Source organism: Mesoplodon mirus (assembly GCF_964341445.2).
Source record: "Mesoplodon mirus genome assembly, chromosome: 11".
Classification (NCBI taxonomy): Eukaryota; Metazoa; Chordata; class Mammalia; order Artiodactyla; family Ziphiidae; genus Mesoplodon; species Mesoplodon mirus.
Window position 1 is genome coordinate 102485695 of NC_138987.1, and position 13845 is coordinate 102499539.

The 13845-nt window shown below is 46.9% G+C and overlaps 1 protein-coding gene across 13 annotated transcripts in view; it reads right to left on the minus strand.

Moving 5' to 3' along the window:
• The window catches only part of MICAL3 (microtubule associated monooxygenase, calponin and LIM domain containing 3), a 176446-nt gene that overhangs the window by 148132 nt on the left and 14469 nt on the right, over positions 1-13845 (minus strand). For 11 of the 13 annotated variants that reach the window (XM_082636853.1, XM_082636852.1, XM_082636851.1 and 8 more), the window contains exons 2-3: positions 2645-2829; positions 1955-2005 (exon numbers count right to left, since the gene is read on the minus strand). The exons of 1 other annotated variant lie outside the window; for it this stretch is intronic. The gene's annotated coding sequence lies outside the window, so the exon portion shown is untranslated. The remainder of the gene's footprint in view (positions 1-1954; positions 2006-2644; positions 2830-13845) is intronic. One more of the 13 variants, XM_082636855.1, reaches the window with a different exon arrangement.

Below are 13845 nucleotides of genomic sequence, written 5' to 3' on the forward strand. Positions count from 1 at the left end.
CAGGGGAGTCAAAGGGATTAGCTCCACAAGACTTTGACCCCACCTGAGATGAAAGTTTTAAAACCAGACTCACACCTCTGCCAGCTGTCACCCACCTCAACACTGTCACAGCCTACACCAGAATCCTACAGACACCCAGGTTGTGTGGGCAGGGAATTGGATCCACAAATAAACTGTCCCTTTAAAGATCCGCAGCAACGTAAAAGCAGCTGGTTTCTGGTATGAACCAGTCCTCAGAAAGCTCTCACTTCATCTACAAAGGACAAGGTCCAACAATTTGAGTTTTGTTTTAAAAAAATAAAATAAAAGGAAAGAATTGCTCCACACAGATAAATTCAAGACTCAGACACAACTGCTGGTTCAAGAACAGGGCTTGAGGGCTTTTCTAAGCAGCCAGAAGGCTGCTGAGTGTGACTAACCTGCTATAAAGCTAAATGTGGCTGGTTGAGGTCTGGGTCGAGGAGAAGGGAAACAGTCTTGAACAGAAAGGTCCCGCCTGCAGGGGCACAGAGCAGGCGCAGAGCTCACTGTGGGGCCTCTGCACTGCCTACGCCCAGGGCAGATCCAGCAGAGCTGACCTTGCCTGTACAGGCAGGTGTCTCCTGCCCTGCCCTGCAGTAGCAAGTCCTCGGACAGAGGCAACTGTGCGGCCAGAGGAAATCCAGACTTCTCCTCCCTCCTTTCCTTCCGTCCCCATCTTTGTTTAAAAGAGAAGGGGAGGGACTTCCCTTCCCTAGTGGTCCGGTGGGTAAGACTCCGAGCTCCCAATGTAGGGGGCCTGGGTTCCATCCCTGGACCGGCAACTGGATCCCAAATGCCGTAACCAAGACTCTGCATGCGGCAGCTAAGAATCCCACATGCTGCAACGAAGATCTCGTGTGCCGCAAATAAGACCCGGAGGAGCCTAAATAAATAATTTTTTTTTTTTAAAGAGAAGGGGAATATTTCTGTGCCTAAGAAGTGTTGCAACTGCAAGAGTCTTATATCAAAAAACAATGACTGAGGACTTCCCTGGTGTCCTAAGAATCTGCCCTGCCAATGCAGGGGACACAGGTTTGAGCCCTGGTCTGGGAAGATCCCACATGCCGTGGAGCAACTAAGCCTGTGTGCCACAACTACTGAGCCTGTGCTCTAGAGCCCGTGAGCCACAACTACTGAGCTCACGAGACACAACTACTGAAGCCCACGTGCCTAGAGCCCATGCTCCTCAACAAGAGAGGCCACTGCAATGAGAAGCCCACACACCACAACAAAGAGCAGCCCCCGCTCGCCGCAACTAGCAAAAGCCCACGCACAGCAACGAAGACCCAACGCAGCCAAAAATAAAAAATATAAATAAATAAATTTATTTAAAAAAAAACAAAAACGACTGAGACACTGCTTTGGGAAAGATCTCCAGTATTCTCCTTACTTGCTGCAAGTAATAAATCCTTCCCTCTCCCCCCACCAAAAAAAAGAAAAGAAAACAATGGCTGACTTTTTAAAGGATTTCAGTAATACCTGGGATCTCTAAAAGATCCTAAAATTGGCACAAGATGGTTATAATTTCAGTGCTTAAGAGAAGCTCTGAAGTCACATCATTTCCACACAGCGATCAGAGGTAGTTTCTTACCATATAGTTGGGGGGCTTTAGTTTTTGGTCTCCTGCCTCAAAGAAAGTCCCTACTCCAAACCCAATACTGTGATGGTAGTAATAATGATACTATCAAAAATATCAGCTGCAATTTATTAATCACATTACCACATGCCAGGCATGTTTAAGAGCCAGCTACCTACCTTTCCTCATTTAATTCTCCTTGTGAGGTAGGTACAATTTTTAGGCTGATTTTATAGATAAGAAAAAGGAGACACAGAAAAGTTAAGTAACTTGCCCAAAGTCACACAGTGAATGATATAGCTGGCACTTAACCCCAGGAAGTCTGCAACCACTAGACTAAACAGCCTCTGTACTTACATCTGCTAGATCTTCATCCTGAAACAACCCTGTGAGTCATCATAGGGTTATCTGCAAATTACAGAGGGGGGAGAAAAAGAATGAAGAAAGGTCAGATAATTCGTCCAGCTAGTAAGCTACAGGGACAGACAGGGTCAGGAATCGGATCCAGGTCTCTGACCTCCAAGTTCTACACTCTTCACTTCTCCACACTCCAGGGCGGCTTGATCAGCCAACAAGGGACCTCTGTACAGATGGCTGTTCCCAGGGCCAGAAGAGGTGACACTAGGTCCCAAGGGCATACAGGCAGGGAAGAATTAAGAACCATCATGCCATGAGGAATCTGCCACCTGTTGCCCACTTGGTGGCTCTTAAACAGGATTTACCGTGTCATGTCCTGCTCAAAAACCTACAGACTTATTATCCCTCATCGTGTCTCCTGGGTGATTTCAAGTCCCTCTGGCTTGAGTTACCCGATCTCATCTCCCACTTTCCCCAAGAAACCCAGCCCTCCCTCCAGTTTGACGACCCCACTCCACCCCGCCCCAGGGCACACCCCTCTCACTCGGACGTGGCTCACGTGGTTCCCAGCAGCTGAATCCGCTCGTGCTCACCTCCCCGCCACGTTTCAGAGCCCCTCGCCTCCCCCAGCCCTTCCTGAGCGCCTCCACCTCTGGGCGCCTTCGCACTTCCAAACAATTTCATACTTACTCATATCCAAGCAGTACTGTTTGCCATTGTTTCTGTTTCCCAACGGAAAATTCCTTAGGGGAACAACCATGCAGGATCTCAGGAGGCACAGACACCAGAAGGCTTCCGAGCACAGGCTTAGGAGTCAGACAGAGATTGGATCCTGACTGCCACGCGCTCAGCCGTCCAATTCCTAGTTGGCACACCTGTAAAATGGAGGTGAAAATAGTACCTACTTCACAGGGTATTTCTAAGAAGTAAATGAGAGAATGCATCTCTATAGCGTTTTCCACAATGCCTGGCAAAAATGCTCAATAAATAATTAATTCAATGATAACATGCCAGGCCACAGCCCTGCCTACTGTTTGCTGACCGTGCAGCTGGAGCACAACAAGCAGCTGCCATTAAGTGATGGAAGACTACTGACGGTTGAGGACTACTTGTAAAAACTAGACGAAAGAAGAAAAGCAAGAGGGAGCTCAAGAGAGTAAAATAATAGAGTGGAACAGGGAAAACGGGATCTAAGGACTAAACCGAATCTGAAAACACTTCCTGGGTACTGACTATGTGCAAGCACACCAAGGGGCACAGAGGGCATGTAAGACAAAGGTCCCACACTCGCGGGGCTTAGGATCCAGCTAAGCACTTAAGACAACACACAAAATAGCTAAGAACACAAAAAAGGACATAACTGCAAAATGAATGGTACAGCCAGGGGTTTCCAGCTTTTTTCAGTTATAACTCCTTTATACCATCAACTATTTCTTTTTTGATCATCATGTGATATATGGCATTCCTTATAATACCTTGTTGATTGAAAAAAATGCCTAACAATAAAAAAAATCTACTATGAATTCAACATTTTCCAAAGAATTTGTATTTTGTTAATCACAACAGCATCTACGTGCACTGCAGAAAAAGCAGAACATATATATTCGCAATGTCATTAACTCAAGCTATGACGTTTGATGGATCTACTCAATAGATCCACAAGACTGGCCGATGGGCAGTACACACACACACACACACACACACACAGACTCTGCCCAAAGCATGTGGGGACTCACTGGCAGAGAAGCCTACTGACAACAGTGGTTCAGAAGCAAGTAGAGACTAGACGACAAAGTCCTGACAGGTTCCACTCAATAAACACTTAGCTAACTTAATGACAACAAACAGTTAACTATCGTAATGAAAGAGGTCTTGGAGGACGGCTGGGATGAAGCTGGGCGGAGGGAAGGGGGAACGTGACCGGCGTGCGCGTGCGCAAACCCGAGCCTGGCGCCTCCTCTGCAGGCATGCTGCGGGGAGGAGGGGACCGTGACCTGGGCACAAACTCAACCCACCGTCTGGAAGGGACACAGCTGCTCAAAAGACAAGTCCTGCAGATGCCAGGAGCTCCTGTGTGAAGAGCACGGGCTCCAGAGTCCACAGATCTGGACTCGAATCTGGGACCCACCCACCACTGGGCCTCAGTCAGTGAAGGCAGGCTTCTGAAGCCCCATCTCCCTGCTGTAAAACAGAGACCAATACTATTTGCCTCACAGGGAGATAAGGATTTTGAGGTGAGGCTAAAATAAGTAAGCATGGTGAAGTGAGCCTGCGGTGTCCCAGAGAGCAGATAATGCCACGGTGCCCACGACCATACCACAGGGAGTGCCAAGGTAAGACTGAGTGCAGCGTTCCTCAAGCAGATTTGACCACAAAGCAAGTTTTAAGTTAAAATTTACAGAAGGAATCAGTAAAGGAGCGCAAGAGGTATGAGGCACACTTAGATTAGCATGGGACGACAAATAAGAAAATACCTAAGGATCCAAACTATGAATTCAACATTTTAGATAAATCTTTAAATTATTTTATTAATTTATTATGTATTTTATTAATCACAAATCAAAAGGGCTCATGGGTAAATGAACTGTTGCAAAAATGACTAGTTTTTAAAAGGTTTATAAATAAAATCCTCCTCCCTACCAAAATATTGAGTAAAATTCAATCATCTTATTAAGAATATGTTTTGCTTTTCTCCAGACCCCTTTTAACAAACAGTCCGTGGAACAAAGTTCAGGAAGCACTACCTCAGAGTGGGGTGCGGTGCTGAAACAGAGGACAAGATAAATAGGAACAACGAAGACACAACAATAAAATATTATTCTACACTTCTGTGAACAATGATAAACTGTATGGCTTAGACAGCTGGACTCGGTACCTCTTCTCACCACCCCTAATTTAAGGACCATGAAAACACCTGTTGTGTGCCAGGAATGCTACAGGCATTAGGGGATGGGACTTCTCGGGAAAGAGGAGGGGAGGAAAAGGCAGTGAAGGGAAAATTCTCAAATTCTGCTTCTGAATTTGGCCTTTTTTTAATTTGGATTTTTTAAAAATGTATGTATGTTATTACTATAGAAATATAGATATAGTATAGATGCTTTTTCAGAAGTGAAAACTAAAGCTTAAAAACAAGGAAGACAGGGCTTCCCTGGTGGCGCAGTGGTTGAGAGTCTGCCGATGCAGGGGACATGAGTTCGTGCCCTGGTCCGGGAAGATCCCACATGCCGCGGAGCGGCTGGGCCCGTGAGCCATGGCCGCTGAGCCTGCGCGTCCGGAGCCTGTGCTCCGCAACGGGAGAGACCACAACAGTGAGAGGCCCGTGTACAGAAAAAAAAAAAAAAAAAAACAAGGAAGAAAACGTGCCACTGTAGTGAATGGACACAGTTCTGATTGCAGAGGGTCTTTATCTGTCCCCCAGAGGAAGCTCTGACCAGTGTGGCCTGGGGTAGAGAATGGAGACCCCCGTGTGGGCTCCACACCGGCGAACTGCTCCTCAAGGACTCAGAACTAGGCCCGACTCCATCCGACAATGAGCAGGAGAGCCGCCCCTCTCCTGGAAGGCAGTTGGAGATGCCATGGACCCGGGGCCCAGTCACACAGCCGCTCTGCACACCAAGGCCAGTCCCTCAGAGCGGCGTTTCTGTGCAGTCCGGGCCACTGTGCCAGGAGGGCGGGAGAGGCGGCCCAGGGACTTTCCGTCTGCGAATCCTGGAGCCCGAGCAGCCGCGGAAGGCAAACCCAGGGCAGAGAAGAGGACCAAAGGAAAGTCTGATTAATAATTACACTCTGAGTTTACACAGCACTTCTTCCTTCCCTGATGAGCTTGAAGGGTTTTGGAGACATTACTTCACCAGGGCCTTCAGGTTCTTTATTTAAGACAGGCTCCAGCACTCAGGAAAGCTGAATATTAAGTCCACTTTAAAAGATCAGGGAGAGCACACGTCCCCACACCAATCTGCCCGAGGGGAATCAACAGAGTGATGAGGCTCCGAGCGCCGGTCCTCCTCGCTGTTCCAGCCAGTAGCACGAGGTTGCTTCTCAAAAATGATTCTGAGAGTTTAGGAAAAACTGAGTGTCCCACAGGTCCCAAAATAAGCATCTAGGATTACACAGAACAGAATACCAGTCCTGCCTCACCCACAGCACAGATCAAGGGCCCAAGTTGCCTTACATCATTTCTAAGACAAGCCAAAAAAGGAATAAAGGAGAGAGGGAAATGGAAAGATGAAAGAGGAACGGAAAAAAGCTCATGTGTTGTGCTGAGATCAAAGTAGTTCCCGTTTGTATCTCAAGAGAGGGGCACTGGGCAGTTCCATAGGCCTGTCTACTGCAAGCCAACCAGAGCACTATCATCTATAGGACACATCGCTAGTCATTTTACATTTCTTTCTTGTCTCTCAAAAAAAATACATCTGTTTCTATAAGAATACTCAGTCATTTAGCATTTATTGTGAGTCTACCAAATACCAGGCATCATGTTGGGTCTGAGTACAGAAGTGAACAAAACGTCTCCTATGCTGGATGGAAATGCAGTGGTGGACACAACCACCAGGACAAAAATGCCAACACACAAACAGAAAAACAAGTTCATACTTACATACCGTGAAGAGGTCTGAGGGGGAGAGAAGAGCAGAAGCTAAGAGGAAATTACACAAGGGACCCTTGGCTGGGGTGGTCAGGAAGGCGGCAGGAGCGAAGTGCTGTCTCGCCTGAGGCGGAGGGTGGAGCTGAGGGAAGGCGGGAGCTTCCTGCAGGGGCAGGAGGAGGCACAGGTGCACGGCCATCAGGTGAGAACAGACGTGGGCCTTCCAGGAACTCTGGGTTTAAAGGTCACTGGGAGAGGAAGAAGAGGACAGCAGGGCAGGCAAGGCCACATCATGGAAAGCCAGGCTTGGCATCTTGAGGAAAGTGGATTTAAGGACCTTGCTTCTTCCTGTGTCCCTCACAGCTCTCGGCCCAATGCCTTCCTCATGGCAGACACCAAGAGAACACACGCTTCATTCAAATATAAACCACTGACCATTTAACAAGCAACGCAATGACTTAAAACCTTGGCCCTCAAGAATCTTACAGAAAAGAACAAAAAAAACCAGACCATCCCTCCACCCCAAATGACAAATGTTCTTGAGACAACAAGAAAAATATCCTCAGACGGTATCTAATTAAATGCCAAATGAAATGTTCAAGTCATATGTCGTTCCCTGGAAGGGGGGTAATTTTAGGCCATAGTAGTGATGACAGGTTTCCCAGAGAGGGTAGGACTGCAAGTGGAAACTGAAGTTCGGGGAGAATTTAGCTAAACCACCTGGCAGGATGCTCCAGGCGCACAGAACAGGGTAAACTCAAGTGCACAAGCAGAAACGAGCAAGGCCTGTTTGAGAGAAATACACACAAAGGGACAGCTGGGCCCATCCTGGACACCCGCACAGCAGTCCAGCCCTGAGGCCTCTCCAGGCCGGCTGGCCCAGCCTCAGGGCCTTGCAGGGGACAACAGGAAGGTGCCCACCGGTCAGGCCCCGGCCTTTCTCCTGCCTGGCACACTCTGGGTGAGCGGCCTGGAAAGGAGTGTGAGTGAGACTGTCTGCCCCAGGAGGAGACAGACAGGCAGAGGGCTACAGATCTCATTCACTGCAATAAAAAATTAAATGCCAAGAAGGAGGGTGAGAAGAGGAAAAATCCAAGTTGTTGTAGAATTACGCAACTGAAATTCCATGCATAAGCCAGGAAATTCAAAGGTCACAGTTCCCACAGCAACTGTAACCTGAGCCGACGGCTGTGTAGTCTTTGGCTCCGGGCCCAAGGGGAAGCACCCTACTGTGCTCAGTGCTCAGTCTTTGCTCGGTGCTCAGCCTCCAGACCGCACCGCCAACCAGTACCTGCCGCTCAGGGCCCCAGGCCCGGCCCCTAGAGCGCCAGGCAGTCCTGGGCCGTGCTGCTCTGAGCTCACCTGCGTGGCCACACCAGGCTGCAGTCCCGGATTCTTTCAGGCAGAGCTGCACCCTGACCCCGTGCCCACTAACTCGGGTCTTTAATCTTAACTCTTCTTCAGGTTGAACGACCTTGGGGGGGAGGGGAAGGTGCACAGGGGAGGGGCCGCTACCCCCTCTTCTCTACACCTGTGGCATCCCACACATGCAAAGCCTCACCGACAGGGAAAAAGGGCGGGGCCGGGCGGCAAGGGAATGTTGGGCTTCAAAGGACACCATCAAAAAAAGGGAAAAGATAACCTACAGGGACCTCCCTGGTGGTCCAGTGGTAGAGAATCCACCTTGCGATGCAGGGGACAGGGGTTTGATCCCTGGTCGGGGAGCTAGGATCCCACGTGCTGCGCGGTGGCTGGGCCCGCACCTCAACTGGTGTGCTCGCGGGCCACAAACTACAGAGCCCACACACCCTGGAGCCCGCGCGCCATGACTAGAGAAAGAAACCCCGCATGCCACGACTAGAGAGAAGCCCGTGCCCCAACAAAGGATCCCCGGGTGCCTCAGCAAAGGTCCCGCATGCCGCCACTAAGACCCGACGCAGCCAAAAAAAAATAAGAGATAACCCACAGAATGGGAGAATATTTCTGCAAATTATTCACCTGATAAGGGCCTTGTCTCTAGAGAATATGTAACTGAGCACATGTTCCTTCCCCAGAGGGGCGGGGACACAGGCAGGTCACCCAAGGCCCTGCACCCATCCTGAAGCAGCCTGTATTATGATAGTGGAGGATGGGGCCTGAGGCCCCCTTCCACCCTCACCCCGCAGTCTGGGGTCACAGTTAAGGCCGTGGGTATCTGCCTGTGGGTGGAAGGAGGACCAACAGGCACCTGGCGATCATGGGCCTTTTTAAAAGTCAAGGCCCCCGAGGTTCTCCTCCTCCTCACTGTTCAATCATCACAACAGAAAAGGCTCACCCCCAAAAAAGTTTATGTTCTGGAAATCTTACCTCCCTTCAGGCGACATCTTATGTGAGTAGCTGACATTACGGGCTCTGGGCAAAGGATGACTTTCCTGTTACTTTGGCTGCCAAACTGGCCATAGACAAGAAAAGCGTGCGGTCGTCAAGTGGAGGCCCTGCTCCACACTGAGCAGCTGTCTGACCTGAGCGCGGCCCTCCATGATGTGATAAAACTGCCCTGCATGATGTCACGAGAAGTAAATGGACTAAGGCATGTCAGAGCCACACTGCAGGCCTAACACGCAGGAGCTCACAAGTGGAGTCACTAGATTGCTGCTATTTCTTCTCACACCCAACCTGATGACCCACGTCACTTATGAGAGCTAGGTCCCAATCAACGATAGCAAGAAGCAGAGCAGCAATCACTGCAGCGGACATTTAATATGGCCTCACTCTGCGATGGAGTCTACACGAGAGTTCACCGAATCCTCACGATAACCCTGCGATACAGATATTATCATCCACATCCTTGGGTCAAGAAACAGCACAGTCACGTACTCAAGGTCACGCAGTTCTAAGTGGTAGAAGATGGAAGTAAACCCAGACAGTCTGGCTCTGGAGCCCTCCCATGGAACCACATTACAGCCGTCTTCAGGTGTCCGTCCCACCAAGAGCAAAGCAGGCAAAGACGTTCCCCAAACATCCCAAGGGTGACTTCCATGACAGAACTTCCAGTCTTGGGTTGACCTAGTGATCACAAAACCATGTGGAGGGTTCTGAGTTCTGCAGAAGAGAAAGGCCAGAAGCAATCCGAGATGCCACCATCACCCACTGTCACCCACTGATCACAGGTAGCTCTGTTCAAAGTGGGGACGCGGGACTATGCTTCATTTCACCACTACATTTGCTAAAAAGGCATTCTGATACCTCACGGGTAACAGTGAACGAGCCTGGGAATTTTCAAACTGTCTTACACACTACTTGACTCCCGCTCTATTTCATAAACCCCACAACTGTCCTGCGTTTGCACAGACAGGACTTCTCACCTTCTCCACTGTCTTACCCAGGTCTCATCGCCCTCACATGTCTGGTCCTATGCTCCACACACCCTCTAGGCCCCAGCTACATGGTTTATACCCACTTGTTCAGATTACATACAAAGAAAAATATCAACACATTCATTTACCCCAACTTAGAAATGGAAATACCCGATAAAGAAAGGGATACAGAACAAATGAGGCACTGAAAAACCACGTTTGCAAGTAATCCCAAGTATGTCCCCCCAAGGAGACCCCAGCACCCCCAAGACTACTGGGAATGCGACCTTGGACAGAGACAGCCCACCTCCTGAGCTGGCTCCCTTCTCGAGGGGACATACTACCCTACTTACTGCTATGCAGGCGGTAGGAAGGGAGCAAATGAGACAGTCAACAGAACACTATTATGTAAGTCAGATGTCTTACTGCTTTTTAGACTTGTCTGAACAGCATAGGGAGAGGGGAGACTGCTGAAGTATGTTGCAGGGATCAGGGCAGGAGGTAGTTCACGTTTTTCATTGCGGTAACTTATCTCCATAACCCAGATACACTTCTAGTTATTAAATTCCATGCCCATAATAGAGTCAATAGAGCTGAAAATCTCATTAGGTAACACAAGAGAGTTAAGACTACAATGGGAAGTGACACTGCTCCATTTTCCTGACTTATGCTTAAATACAACCTCAGTATACTGTGTCCAACGTCCAGCTATTCCCAGAAGCCTGGCCCCCAGTCAGTGTGTTTAAGAGTCATCAGCTTATGGCTGTTTTCACCAGCAACATAGTGAGTAAAATGCTATAAAGAGCCTATACGCCTTAGTCTCTGCTTTCATAAGATTTTAAGTTTCTAAAAGCTAAAACAAAGTCACCAACATAAGGTCTAAGTATTAAAGGTTATGAAACTGACTACAGACGATTCAACTGTAGAGACTTGTTAAATATAACAGAAAGACCTGAAAGCATAGACATTTGTCATGTAAACTGGATTTACTCAAGAACTGAGGGCAAATTTGACCTGTCAAAACTAACAACTTTTATACTTTGAAACAGACAGAGCCTGTCAAGAAAGTGAAAGGACAGCCCACAGAGTGGGATAACATATTTGCAAATCATATATCGAATAAGGAGCTCATTTACAGAATATATAAAGAACTCTTACAGCCTGATAATTTAAAAAGTAACCCAAATTTTTAAATGGGCAAAGGATTTTAATAAATATTTCTCCAAATAAGATATACAAATGGTCAATAAGCACACAAAAAGACACTCAACATCATTAACCACTATGGAAATGCTAATCAAAACCACGATGAGATACCCCTTCACACCCACGAGGACGGCTAGAACCAAAAGGATAAGAGCAAGTGATAGCGAGGATGTGGAGAAGCCGGAGCCTCATACCGTGCACGTGGAAATGGAAGATAGTGCAGCCACTTTGGAAAACAGTTCTGCAGCTCCTCTGAATGTTAAACAGAGGTATCACAAGACCCAGCAATTCCACTCCTAGGCATGCATATATACAAGAGAAATGAAAACACACATCCACACAGAAACTTGTACACGAATGTTCATCGTGACATTATTCGAGACAGCAAAAAGCCGAATGTCTATCAACTGTTGAATGGATAAGGAAAATGTAGTAGATCCATAAAATGGAGTATTATTTGGCCATAAAAGGGAATGAAATTCTGACACAGGCTACAACATGGATGAACTCTGAAACATTATGCTGAGTGAAAAAAATCTAGTCACAGAAAACCACAGACTATATGATTCCATTTATATGAAATGTCCAGAATAACAAATCTATAGAGACAGAAAGCAGACTGGTGGTTGCCTATGGCTAGCGGGAGAGGGACTGGACAGAAGTGGAGTGCACTGCTCTGGGTGCAGAGTTTCTTTGGGGGATGATAAAAATGTTCTAAAATTAATTGTGGTGACGGCTGTACAACGATGCAGATATACTTAAAACCAGTTAATTTTACACTTAATGAACTGTATGGTATGTGAATTAGATAATAAAACTGTTTAGAGCAGTAACCATGTCTTTTTTGTCACTGTATTCTCGTAAGTAACACAGGGCCTGGCACACAGTAGGTACTCAACAAATGTTGATAAAATAAAGAGAACAGAAGTGCTGAGTCTTTTCACCAAAGATTTCATTAGAGGAATTCCCCCACTGCACTCAGGGACTTCTGTGAGCCGGTCCCAGCCCAGAGGAGACAGGGAGCCCTCTCCAGTTCCTTCTCCCAGCCCAGCACGCCCCCTAAACATCAGGGTGATAGACTCTGTCTGCAGTCTCTTCTAAACCTGAATTCTAGGATGCTTTGCTGGTGGATATAAAAAAACAACAAGGGTCTTCCCTGGTGGCACAGTGGTTAAGAATCCACCTGCCAATGCAGGGGACATGGGTTCAAGCCCTGGTTGGGGAGCTAAGATCCCACACGCCGAGGGGCAACTAAGCCTGCGCACCACAACTAACTACTGAGCCCATGCGCTCCGGAGCCTGTGCACCACAACTAGAGAGAAGCCCGCGGTGCAACATAAAAGATCCCGTGTGATGCAACTAAGACCCAACGCAGCCAAAAATAAATTAATTAATTAATATTAAAGATGTATAGCATATAATAGTAATAAAATATGTAATAGCAATAAATACATAGTAATAAGTAATAGAGTATAAAATATATAATGCTCTTTACTGTAAATTCCATATAGCCAATTGACTCCTGGACAAACCTGTCATAGATTTTTTGTGTCTAACTCATACCTATGGTCAATCCATGGACTCAACTGATAAATAAGTGGACGTTAGTTTTCATTTACCTTAAGGAGTAAAACAAAATTGGACCAAAAAAGATGTATTTTGGGACTTCCCTGGCGGTCCAGTGGTTAGGGCTCCACACATCCTCTGCAGGGGCCTCGGGTTCAATCCCTGGTCGGGGAACTAGGATCCCACATGCTGCGAAGCACGGGCAAAAAAAAAAAAAAAGAACATGTATATCAAACATGATATAAGCAGCTTCTTTGCTGAATTGGACCCTAGTTTTTCAAATACTAAAAGAAGTATTTCCTCAAATTTTTTGTGCTATTCACAATGTACTAGATATGGACACAAAACACTTTAAGTTTAAACTGCAAATGTTAACATTTTTTCATCACTTTCTTAGACAATGAACAAAACAACAAATCAAGCCCTGATGTGTAGTGTTTGTTGGTTTCTGTGGTGTAAATACTCCCACCATGGCCAAGTTCAAGCTATGTACATCTCTGAACACAGAGCTGGGAGGAAATGTACCGTAGTTCACAATTATATAGTATTTCCACCATATGGGGCAAGAGACCTGAGAGCATAGTTCATGCTAAAATAATGAGAAAGTAATGAATTTTGAGTATTTGTTAACCTTTGTTTTCAATACAATTTATTTAGCTATAAGTCTGTAATTTTAAAAATATTTATTTATTTATTTGGCTGTGCTGGATCTTAGCTGCAGCATGCAGGATCTTTAGTTGTGGCATGAGGGATCTTTAGTTGCGGCATGAGGGATATAGTTCCTTGATTAGGGATCGAACCCAGGCCCCCTGCACTGGGAGCACTGAGTCTTAACCACTGGACCACCAGGGAAGTCCCTAGAATTAATTTTTAATAACAGCTGTATTTAACAACCAACTTGCAAAATTCCTGAAAATTTAACCACAAGGTATGAACATGCTCTGGCAGGCCATGGTTCACTCCTACACTCCGTGTTTGGTACACAAAATGTGCTCATGCATGTTTGTGGAAAGAAAATATAACCCTATAGGTACTTCACCCCTAACACTCCAGAGGGATTCAAGACTTTCCTGTAACAAGATTTTTAGAGCTGGGGATTTTGAAAGCCTGAGAGACTAGCACCATCTTCCCTGTAACACGTTTCTTTTTCAAAGGGCAGGGGGCGGGTCCTTTAATACTTAGTATAAGCTCAAATCTAA